Here is a 12486-nt window from a genome sequence, read left to right on the forward strand (position 1 = left end):
GCCCTCCCGCCGCGGCTCGCCCGCCTCCTCCGGGCGTGCGGGCACCCGGGCGCGCCGCCCGCGGGGATGGCCGGGAGCACTCCCTAACCCCCCTTTCCGCGAGAGTTTGCACTTTGTCTGGCGGTCCCACTTGTAGAGGAGGATGCCTAACTGCCGCTGGCCGGGGCTGTGTGCTGAGGCTCCGGGGAGCCCCTGGAGTTAGGAGTAGGTCTGGGAAGCCAAAGGAATGAAGGAGTCCCCAGCGTGGGCTCCAGGGCTCGGATTCCCAAGGACAGAGGGGAGGATGGAGAAGGGTAGAGGACAAGGAGAGGGCCCCCTCTGTGCTTAGCTGCAGTGCCTCTGTCACTTGGGCTTGGAAGTTTGGGGCTGGGCGTCTGTCTCTTCGTTACAGGGAAATGGGTAGTTTGGGAGATGTGGAGGAAGACAGAAGTCCATACTTAGGGTTCTGAGAAAGTTCTGCAGCTGAAAGAAGGTGAAATGGGGGCGGTGAGGCAGAAAGAAGGTCCCCAAAGTTTGCACTTGCTGGGGGCCGGGGGGGGGGGGGGGGGCGCTGGGTGAAGGTGTCAGTGTAAGACGGGAGGACACTGTGGGACTGCGGAAGGGACAAGGAGAAGGGGAGGGGGAGGACCATCTGCTTCGCCACTGTTATTTGCGGGGGCCCGTGGGGAAGAAGGGATTGCTGGCAGGACGATGCTTCCCCCAAATGTTTCCCCTGGCTCCGGAGGACAGACAGTTTTTATGGTGAACCTGGATGGGGGAGTGTTGTAGTCCTTCAAGGAAAATAAATTGCCACCAAGCCCCTGCTCTCTGAGTACAAAATAAACACAGTTTTGGAATGCACTCAAAACTTCTTGGATTAGGAAACGTCATCTTTATTTTCCTACAGAGATGCGGTTGGCATTTCTCTTTGGTTTTGCTTTGCTCAGGATCCTCACACCAAGGTGCACGCAAACTTTAAGATGTAGCAAAAGATGCTCAAATAGAAGAAATAAAACATTTGTGTAATAGGGTCCAGCCTCTAGCTTGGAAACTGGCAGCTTCAGAGCAATGCATGAAGCTGTAGAAAAATGCATTTATCAAATTAAAAAGAAGGCTTTTCATAAAGTCAATAAGCTACGTCTTAGACAAAGTTAAAGGTTTTGGCTTGAAGGAGCTCCCTTAAATATTTCAGGACCCTATTTCACCGGTTTTCGTAGTCCTTTCATCTTATTTTGATGCCATCTGTGCACTGAATATGTGCTGCCTCTTCTCTGTAATAGATAAATGCCCTTAGAATGCAAATACTGCATTGCAAGTTCTGCTGTTACTTAAGGCTTTTAAGGTGGAAAAAAAATTTATTTAGTCAAACTGTTGGTCATAGTTCAGATTCTGTATTTCCATAAATCAAATATTTGTGGATTTATAATTTACACTGCTTCTCATTTCCAAAACTGATTTGAGGAAGCTTGGAATGAAAACCACAAATCAAATAGCTATTCTTGTAGATCTCCTTGACCTCTCATGGATGCATTTGTAGTAAAATGCTTTTGAGAAGGTGACTTCTCCTAACAAAGGAAAAATTACTGCTCTCCCTGGAATCATCCTGGTGAGATAAATGTTTTGTAGCATAATTCCTTATGTACTTCATTTGCATTATATTATTTCACGTTACATAAGTAATGATGTCTTTATAGAAGTTTGACCACTAAGCAGCATCCGTATTAAAGAAAACAGTGTTGATATTTAATAGCATTTTACCAAATATACAGATTCACAGAGCAAAAAGAGAACAGTGAACTTAATGTATCCTTCTTGAACAGAGACAGAAAGGGAACCAAAGGAGCTGTCTCCTCTGCAGTCAAATGAGAGAAGGAACTGTCATTAGTACTTGTCACCTAAACAGGGCCAATTAGTGAGACCTGTCAGCAGTTAGAAGATAACTTTACCAAGTGTTAACTATTATTAAGGATTTATCAAGGTATATCAGGTGTTCTCAGCATTCTTTCCCTCAGGCTACTGACCTGGCTCAGAGAGGGGGAAAAAAAATCCTGCAAAACAAACAACTCCGAAAGGTAAAATGTCTACTTAGAATAATGCTTGTGTGGAGCTCCCACCATGGAAGAAATAAGAATCTTAAATCCTTAGATGGCCTCCCCTTACTTAAAATTTTTTCTTCCAGCTGAGTTTGAAGATATCATTCATTGCATGATTTTTTAATAGCATTACATTAAAAAATATGAGCAATTAGTTTACTTCTCACAGGAGTGATAGCTTCATTTGTGAAGATCTTTGCTCATAGAAGTTAAGAGCAGAATTGGCTTTCTCCCTTTCCTGGAAGATCCTATGTCTTCCAAATCTAAAGAACAATGAGTGCATTTGTCCCAGTTTCCCACTGCATTTTGCTTCTGTGTTTTCATTGTGACTCCCTCTCCCCACTATTTCACTGTTTCAGTATCGTCTTATTCTACCTTTTCTTTTTCATTTTTTTATTCTGCAGTTTTGTCTTGATCCTCTTTGCTTTGTAGATGATCTCCTTTTTGCTTTTTTGCATGTTACCTTTTATTCACTGGTATCCTTTTATTAGTGCTAGATTATTTTCTGGAAGTGGTATTCCTAACTCTACCGTCTCTCCTAAATTTTATATTGACAACTTGAATTATCTGCAAGATGCCTCTATATTTCTCTCAAGTGCCTTAAACTAACAGGTCTAAATGCTAATCAACGTCTTTCTTGTTACATGAAAAGAAGTGACTGTGTCAATTCTGTATTTCCCCCAGTCACCCAGAACCTTCTCTATGTCTTTGCTTTCCAAATATAATTTCACAGATAAATTCTAATGACTCCATCTTTACACGCTGTCTTATAATGCCTGCGTCTCCACCTTTTTATTCCTGCAGGGACTGTCTTTGTTCAGACTTTTATCCCTTTCTAGAGACTACCCTGATGTCTTCCTGACTAGTTTCCCATATCCAGTTTCTCTCATTTCCAACCCATTTTACACTTGGTTTTGCAGAATAAGCTTCTTAAAGCAGAGCCAAGCTCAGTCACTGGCTAATAAACTTTTCCCCAGTGGCCTACCAACTAACATATGAACCTCATCTCTGACATTTTATGGACCCTTTTCAGTCCAGGCCAAAGGTAGCTCCACATTTTTACTTTGATCTTATGGATTCACTCTCTCATTCATTCAGTCATTCATTCACTCACAATTTTATGGGCATTCGAGTGTCTGCTGCATGCCAGGCAAAGCTGTAGGTAGTACTTTTAGAAGTACCTCTTGTATTAGCTCAATGATATGCTTTACATGTTAATTTTCAATGATGGAGTCCACTGTTAAAATATAATCTTATGTGGTTGAAATGGGGCCCTAGCAATCTCATTGACTTCCCCTTAGTGGGTCTGAAGCATCCTCAGAGTCCCGAGTCTCCCTGAAATAATTTGAAAACACTGCTCTAGGCAGAAGGCAGTGTTCCCTCAACACACACCCGGCTTCTGATTTCTGCAACTTTGCTTAGGCTGTTCCCTCTGCCTGGAACAGGCCCTTCTACTTCCCATGACCTTTTCCAGCTGCCAAGAAAGTACATGGAGTTGCCCTGCACATCTCTGAACTCCAGCTTCTGCTCCTCCAAACCCTGTAACATTTTGCTTGGCCTCTTCTTGGAGCACAAGTCATTGTCTTCCTCCTCTAGATGTGCTTTCTGGATTCTCCCCTAAGGGCACCATGCCAACCATGCCAACCTCAGGCCTTCCTTTCCGGATACCCAGCAGGGGGCCTGGGTTATTGTGGGACATCAACAAGTAATCTTTTTTTGGATTTTTAAAAATTTTATTTTTGAGAGAGAGAGAGAGAGAGAGAGAGGCAGAATGTGAGTGGGAGAGGGACAAAGAGAGAGAGAGGAAAACACAGAATCTGAAGCAGGCTCCAGGCTCTGAGCTGTCAGCACAGAGCCCGACATGGGCCTCCAGCTCACTAACTGCGAGATCATGACCTGAGCCGAAGTTGGAGGCTCAGCTGCCTGAGCCACCCGGGCGCCCCAGCAGGTAATTTAACTAGACCGAATTCTGCCTAGTTCTCTAGTCCCGGCGGCTGTCTGTAATAGCTCCTCGTTTTAACAGCCCAGGCTAGCTCTTATAGTTGAACCAGTGCTCTTTAAATCTGAGTATGCCTCTAAATCGCGAGGAGATCTTACTCAAGTGCAGATTCTGGTTTAGCAGGTCTGACTTGGGGCCAGAGGTGCTGTGCTTCTTAGGAATTCCCAGCTGATGTTGAAAGAGCTGATACTTGAACTTGAGCAAGGTAGTAGATAACTTCACAGTTTTGGGAGTTTCCAGCAGCCCCTGCCTCTCTGTCTGGTGATTTTCCTACAGTTAGTGTTTGCTTCCATATTACTTTCTATGCGGAAAGTATTTTAGGCCTTGACATGTTTCCCAAGCCTGAGTGGAAGCTGTGATGATGCCCTTGGATTTTTTCCTTATTTTGCTGAGATAGAGTTGCAATGGCTACTTCTCCCTAATTTATTTTTCTCTGGCCAATGTTGTTTCTTTGTTATATATTTCTTCTTATTTTCTCAGCAACTGTGGTTGTTCTCCTTTCTCCTCTGCTATGATTCTTTTTCTTTCCTGTGCTCTGTCTGGTTCTTAAAATTCTCTTCAGATGCCTTGGCTGACTCCCTGCCCCAACTGTTTTCCTACTGCTTCCAATTTCTTTTTTCTTTCCATGAGAGGAGCCCTTATAGAGGGTGCAGAAGACTCCAGTTCTCATTCTGCCTTGACTGTGAGCAGGAGATGTTGGGCAAAACTGTTTCTTTCTGGTATGTCCCCTTGTGGATAGAGGTCTACGTCAGCACTAGGATGCATGTGAGATCTTTTCATGGGGCAGAAGGAGCGGGTTGGGGGAGAAAACAAGGATGATCCTGGTGTTAGTGTGTGCCCTCATCCAGTGTTTCTGTTCTAGATAAACAATTGTTCTAGATAAGAACTTTTGTGCTTGACTATTCAGAGGAAGACTCATACATCTTACAGGGGGAAAAAACACTACACCTTGGCATTCACAAATCCAGTAGTTTTCAACCCTGGATTCACACTGAAATCAATTCTGGAGCCTAAAAAATAGTGATGTTTTTAGCTCATCTCAAGGGAATGATTTAATTTTTCAGTATTTTTTAAATCTCCCAAGTGGTTCTAATTTCCAGCATGAGTGGAGAGCTGCAGTATCTGGTCTGTAAAGGTGGTATGGAGGGATGGTTAAGAACACAGCATTGTGACTAGCCAAACCCAGACTTTGCTACTCACCAGCTTTGAGAGCTTGGGGAGGTTTCTTCACTGCTTGGGTCTTCAGTTTCTTCCTCTGTGAAATGGGTTCACTTGGCTCTTGTGAGGATACCTGGGGGCATCAGTGGAATACTGTGCATATTGTGGTTGTTGCAGAAACAGTAGTGGTCGATAGTCATACCATTACAATGTATATTCACTGAATTACTTACGGGTCATTTCGCCTCAGAGTTAACACTCTCCTCATCCCTCTTTAGTTTCAAGATACTCAGTATAATATAATCACTTTGAGAAGAAATTTATGAGCATATTTTTCAGAAGTCAGTGAAAGAAAACAGAGGGGGCATATATATTAATAAAAACCAGTCACCCTTATATTTGTGATCCATTTGGTGCCACATCAACTCTATGATCTCATAAATAGTGGAGAAAGATTAAAACACATATAAACAGACACAGAAAGATGACCAGGCTTTCATACCTACTTCATGAAAAATGACTTTGCTCTTTAATGAAGACAGTTCTGTCATCAATAAATAGAAAGGATTGAAATTCATGGGTCTAACGGAGCATTTTATTTTGGAAATAAACATAAATGTGTTCAGCGTTTACATTTCTGAGTTCATAATGGGAAATGGAACTTAAATATTAAAAACCACACACAGAGAGATACCCTGTCCTATGCGGGCTAAAGCAAATAAACTTTTTATTTTCTTCTCTTTTTGGCTGAGATTCTAGAATAGCCATTATACTGTAATGCTATCATCAAATGGACAAAACTAAGATTGGATAAATGGATACAACCATTGTTAACTGAAGGCCTACCTTCCTTTGTTTTCTGTATACATCTGGAAACAAGTAAAAGGATATTCAGTAGTTCCAGTGGGTCTGGCTTAGATGTCTGGTTGTCAGTAATCAGGTTGTGATGCTGACGGCCTCTGAATGTAACAGAACAGCAGATGGCTACTGTTTCTTACTGTTTTCTTTTAGAAGAAAATGTTTCATTTCTGCATTATTTGCTTTTTGATCAGGAAAAAGATTTTTCATTTAAACTGATTAAACTTTTCTAAAGTTTATTTTCCATATTGTGATGTGTAATTTTTTAAATGACACAAGAAGATATTATGACATATTAAAAAGAAATTTTGAGTTACACTAAGAAAAGGTTCATTGTGAGAAATGTTTAGCTAATTCTTTAATGTGTCTGTGTTAAAATTGTGTAAAATTCTACAGAGAGCTGTGATTTTTCATGTGTATTGGTTAAAATGGTCAGTCTCATGGTTGGTCTATTATGCAGTTTTCAGAGTCCAGAGGCCTGGACTCTTGGTTAACTTATACTATTTGCAAATCAGGATTCAGACTCTACTTAATCCCAGGCTTAATAGATTGTTATTTCTGTGAAATATTACTTAAGGATATAAAAATAACTACTACACAGTCTTTAGGGTTAAAAGGGAACTTTGTGCAATATGCTCATTGATAAATTGGAGAAATGAGACCAGAGAATCTTTGAGCCTAAGGAAATTAGACTTTAGTCTAGGATAAGTAAAGATAGAAAAGCTCTTCTAGTACTAACACTAAAATTTAAATTATATAGACCTTGTGTTGTCTTTAGAATTGACACCCTAGAGGTGGGAAAACCATACCTTACAGATTTAAAGAGAGAAGTATTACTGTATGTTTTACCGAAAATATAATGCTGAGAGTGAGAACACAAAGCACAAAATACATTTTTTGTATATAAAAAATACACTTGTATGTAAATACAGACATTTAAATTTTACATATATGAATATTTTTATTTTAATGAATTGGTCATTGCACAGGGTCTTACATAATATTTAGAAATGCTCCTGACTAAATATCTCATTACCTGCATATGCTACACTATTGATGATGGAAAGTAGTCCAGTCTAATGGTTGAATTCAGGCTCTGGAGTCAGACTTTGTGGATGCCAATTTCAGCTCTTCCACTTACTAGCTGTGTGAGTTTGACCAAGTTACTCAACTTCTCTGTGCCTTCATTTCCTCAGTCTAAGAAACAATGAGAGAGATTTTCATGGGATTGTTGTCAGAAAAAAATGAGTACGCATAATGTACTTAGCAAAGTTTTTAGGACTTAGCCAAATTCAGTACTCATAAAGGTAGCGATTAGTGTTCCTAATATAGTTAAATAATTAATATCAAATACATCACAGATACATTGATATCTTTGACAAGAGAACTTGTGCAACTCTTGAGTTTTGCACCTTCCCCAGTTTAAAACTTACTTTGTATTTTTCAAATATATGTTACTTTCTTGTCTCCCTTTTCTTGTTTACTTTCAGAGAAAAATGAAATGAAAGAATAGAGGGGTGGAATTGTAAGCACTACAAGACTCTCAAAAATTTGTAATCATGCGAAGCACAGATTTTTAATAACAAAATATATAACTCAGGCTGTAGGATTTTTGAAAAGACCAAGTAGCTTAAGATGCAGCTTCTGTGAATATGCTTTGTGAACCTGGTACTGATGTCTAAACCTGGAAAGTTTGGAAATGACCCAAATCAGAGAGTGATCCAGGTATAGGAGCCAGCTCATGTAACCATGGTCTGTGGCCAGGGTGGATTCATTCAAAGAGACTCTCCTCAGGTATCTGAATTGTGGTTGAATAGTCACCTGGATCCTCCTGGGTTCACAGACATTTATTTTAACAGCTGCATTGGATTATCTAAGTTGAAATTTAGTCAACAAAATTATTAGCAAAAACAAACAAACAAACAAACAAAAAACCAACCACCCCCAAACAAAACATAATTGGTAAACTATGTTCAGGATTACCAAAGAGTTTAAGTCCATATATACCTAATTAGATTCTTTTTTTTTAAATAGTTTATTGTCAAATTGGTTTCCATACAACACCCAGTGCTCTTCCCCACAAGTGCCCTCCTCCATCACCACCACCTCTTCCCCCCCCTCCCCCTTCAACCCTCAGTTCGTTTTCAGTATTCAATAGTCTCTCAAGTTTTGCGTCCCTCTCTCTCCCCAACTCTCTTTCCCTCTTCCCCTCCCCCTGGTCCTCCATTAGGTTTCTCCTGTTAGACCTGTGAGTGCAAACATATGGTATCTGTCCTTCTCCTCCTAACTTATTTCGCTTAGCATGATACCCTTGAGGTCCATCCACTTTCCTACAAATGGCCATATGTCATTCTTTCTCATTGCCATGTAATACTCCACTGTATATATATATATACCACATCTTCTTGATCCACTTATCCAGTGATGGACATTCCCTAATTAGATTCTTAATGGTCAGTCTCATTTCCATGTGAATAAAATCATTAAGACTCAGAATGTGGAAGGTAAAATCTTAATCTTGTTCCTCCTTTTTGTAGCCTTCTCCTTTCGTCTCATATTTGTGGCCCTAGGCTGATCCTAAAAATGTCTCTAGTATAGTGATTCTTGGAGTTTAGCATATAAAAGAATCCCCGGAGAGCTTGCGAGAAAAAGTGCAGATTTCTGGAACTCACCTTCAGAGTTTCTGACTCACCACGTCTTGAGGTAGGATTTAGTAAAATCTAAATATTTTATCAAAATATTTTGTAAGTATCCCACTTAATTCATAGACCACACTTAGAAATTAGTACCAGTTCCCTAGATTAACACTAGTTCTCAATTTAGGATGCATGTCAGAATTACTGTGGTTCTTAGTAAAAGTCCAGTTAAATAGGACAAGCTCAGTTCCTCTATGATGCATTAACCACTGGACACTCCTTCCTTAAGCTGCTCTGAGTCACCCCTGTGGAGTCTGTCATATGGAATTCTAGAGAACAAGGCTGTATTCTCTCACTGACCACCTATCCAGTGGCCTTCAGCCACAGGTTTTCCTACACCATGGTTTTCCATAGCAATGTGGACTGGCCACCTGCCTCAGTATCCCTGTGAGCTCACTTGTGATATCCAGATTCCAGGGCCCCAAACTAACTGTACCAACAACAACAACAACAACCACCCAAGATGGTGGGATGTGAGGTCTTGGGGCCAGGGTTTTCCCTGGCTCCCCAGATGATGGTTATGCCTTGATGAAGTTCTCTATTCAGTGTCCTATGGAGCTAGCTTTTGCCTACATGGCTCACAGCTTTGGACAACCTCAGTGCTTCTGACCACACCAACTGCAGTGGCCAGAAGGCCAGTACAGAGACCACCATGATTACTGAATGTCTGTAGTGTTTCTTCCCTCTCACGTCTCCAGGCATCTTCCATCTCTACATCCTGCGAACAGCTATTTCTCCTGTCCTTGTGGTTTTATAATGGGAAATACAGGCTCTTTTCTTTCTGGTCTCTTCCTGTCTTCTCTTTTCCACAGCTGCCAAGTAGAGACCCAAGTGACTGTGCCAAATGTACAGATGTGGTGGCACATATTCAAGCTGCTGCTGCCCGGCAGTGAGACCCCTTTAAGCCTTTTTAAATCCTTGAAGTCTTTCTTGCTTCCCTGTGTATAGCTTACATAAGCAGGGTTTAAATTTGTCGAGAATTTCACAGGTTTTCAGATCTGTTGTCTTCCTCTTAAAGTGCTTTGGAAAAAGGAACAGTGTAATGTGCTCTTGGCTGGCATGGAGGAAAGACAACCTGATTGTTAGAAATATTTCAATTCTTGTAGCCGTATTTCTGAAGTATCAAGAATTATGGCAAGAAAAACTACTGTGTATGTGTAACTGTTCTGTCTTCAGGGCATGTACTTCAGTAGACTCATTTAAGAATATAAATTAGAAAATATTTTAGTGTTGCTATATAAAATAATGAACAAAAGTGACATTGAAAGCAGTTAAGTATTATATTATGAATGACTCTGTCATTGATTATTTTAAAATCCAAGCAATAATTTTCTGTCTTGTTATATACTCCTTAATCTATAAAACTTCAGAGATTGATTGAGGGTACAGTGTTATAGAAGTCAGTAGTTTAACATCTCCTCATTGCAAGATCATGTTTTGATGGAACCTTATGTTTAGCCTGATTCAGTCCTCCTAGGGGTCAACCTCTTTCTTCAACAGTAAGGAAGGTCCACTGGTAACTAAAGAGAACAGGGCTTGGTAAAGTTGGGTGACTGGCAAAAAGGTATATCTACCTGGAAAATGTTACCTCCCATCAAATTAAATGAGAAAGGGAGGGAATTAATGCACATAGGAGATAGCGAAGTCTGACTTTATGGATCTTCTTAAGAGATAATTGTGACGTGGTAGGTTTCTTTTCCTAACATTAGGAAAAACATTTAAAAGACTAGATTGGAACTATTCCTTAGGGCTAATAGTGATGCGTGTTGTATGGGATGGGTTTTTAGTAGTCTCTGGGACCTGTGCTTAGTTAGGGAGACTGTTCTATTCCAAAGACCGCTCAAACCAACCCACTTCCTTGTTCCTGTCAAGCCCTGTGATGACCGTAAGAAAGTGTGCACTGAGAGCATGACTTCAGCACTGGTTGAAGCCACGCTAAGCAGCCCAGCATGAAGAAAGACAATTTTCGTGAGTCTCCACACCCTCCTGCTGCCATTTCTTAGCCTTCTTTAGTGACAGGACAAGGCACATGCCTCACCATCTGGTGCAAGATAAAAGGGCTTTGAACTGACATGGAAGCAGCCTACAGACACGTGAAGGGGTGGCATGTGGACAGAAAAGTAGATTCATTCCTCTGAAGTTCCAGCAGGCACAGTTAGATGCAGTGGGTGGGACTGTAGGGAGGCAGATTTCAGTTCAACATGAGAGAGAACTTTCTAATAATTCATACTGTGGAGTAGTGGCCTTAAGTTTCATAGTTGCTCCAGGGGAAAGTAGGTGACAGATGAGAGGATCAGCCACCAGAAACAACATACAAGGCATCCCAAGATTGAGTGGAAGCTTAGCTTTTCTGATCACTACAATCTATCCCCTTTTTGGGGTTATTGATCAAATAATTTGAGGCATGACTATAGGCAGGGGAGGGGGACATATAAGAGAAGAGGTAGGTGAAGAGGTAGGTACTTCTAGGCTCCTTCAAAGATGAAAGAATAATTACCTCACCTTTCCCCCTAGCTTTTGAAGCACATTACCCTTGATGAGCACCTATAATGTGCCAGGGCATCATCTCATTTGACAGCCAAAGGACAGTTCCCAGTGTGTCCTCTCTAAGCCAGAGTTCTGCAGATACTTTCCTGCATCTTCAGTGACTCACAAAACATGTCCTATATACTCCTCCAACCTGAGCTAAACTCCTTGATAATCTTGTCCTATCACTTCCTCTGTTTTCCTTGTGGTATTTGCAATATTAGATTATAATGATCAGGTTTGTATTGATTGTATTGATTTTTCTTACTGGATTGTAAGCCCTTTGACTGATTCATCTAGTTAGAGTCTATTCAAGCATCCAACAAATAGAAGCTAATGTTTGTTAACTGAATATTTGATTACTCTTCCCATTATACCCCTTCCCCAAAAGAAATACCTAGGATGACTTTTGTCCTTAAGGTAAGGAAATAGAAGGAAAAATATCAGATATTCTAAATCCTCCTTATCCTCCCTTTCCATTCCTAATAATGTCCTAATTACCTATTCCATTCATTCTATTTCAGGGGAAGAGGAAAAGCTAGTGAAAGAGAATGAGGTGAAAAAAATCCCCAAAATTAGAGAAGGGAAAACCACCTTTTGTGCAACCCCTTAGTTAACTCAACTACATATGTTGCCTTTGGCAGCATTCCTAGTAGGATGAGGAGGAAATCCTGCTCCTGCTATTAACTAGCTTTGTGACTCCAAACTAGTTCTGTGACCACCTCATTGTTTCTTCCCAGTAAAATGAAGAGTTTGTCGACACCATTTTCAGGGACTCATTCAGGTCTGAAATACTGCAGTTCCTAATCTTTTTTTTCCTTCCTGAGGTTTCCCAAAGTCCTTTGCCACTGCCTAGTATTCTCCTGGGTAACCAAGAATCTAGAACGATGATGAGAAGCAATGTTGGGAGGTGACATTGGGGAAAAAATTGTGTTCTTTGTGCTCTGACACATTGGCTTGAGTCCCTGCTGTGTGGCCCTTAGGAAAATTGTAAACCTCTCTAGGGTAAGGACTCCTCTCCCGTAAGATGGCCAGGATATTCCATACCTCCAGTGCTACAAGCACTCAATGAAATAACGTGTATGAAATGCTAATCCTGCCCCAGAAACATAATAAGTACCCCCAAAATGATAATTATTATTTGGAAACAGTCCCCCCATCTCTCTATTTTTCCCCA

This window comes from Suricata suricatta, chromosome 3, assembly GCF_006229205.1.
Source record: "Suricata suricatta isolate VVHF042 chromosome 3, meerkat_22Aug2017_6uvM2_HiC, whole genome shotgun sequence".
In the NCBI taxonomy this organism is placed as follows: domain Eukaryota; kingdom Metazoa; phylum Chordata; class Mammalia; order Carnivora; family Herpestidae; genus Suricata; species Suricata suricatta.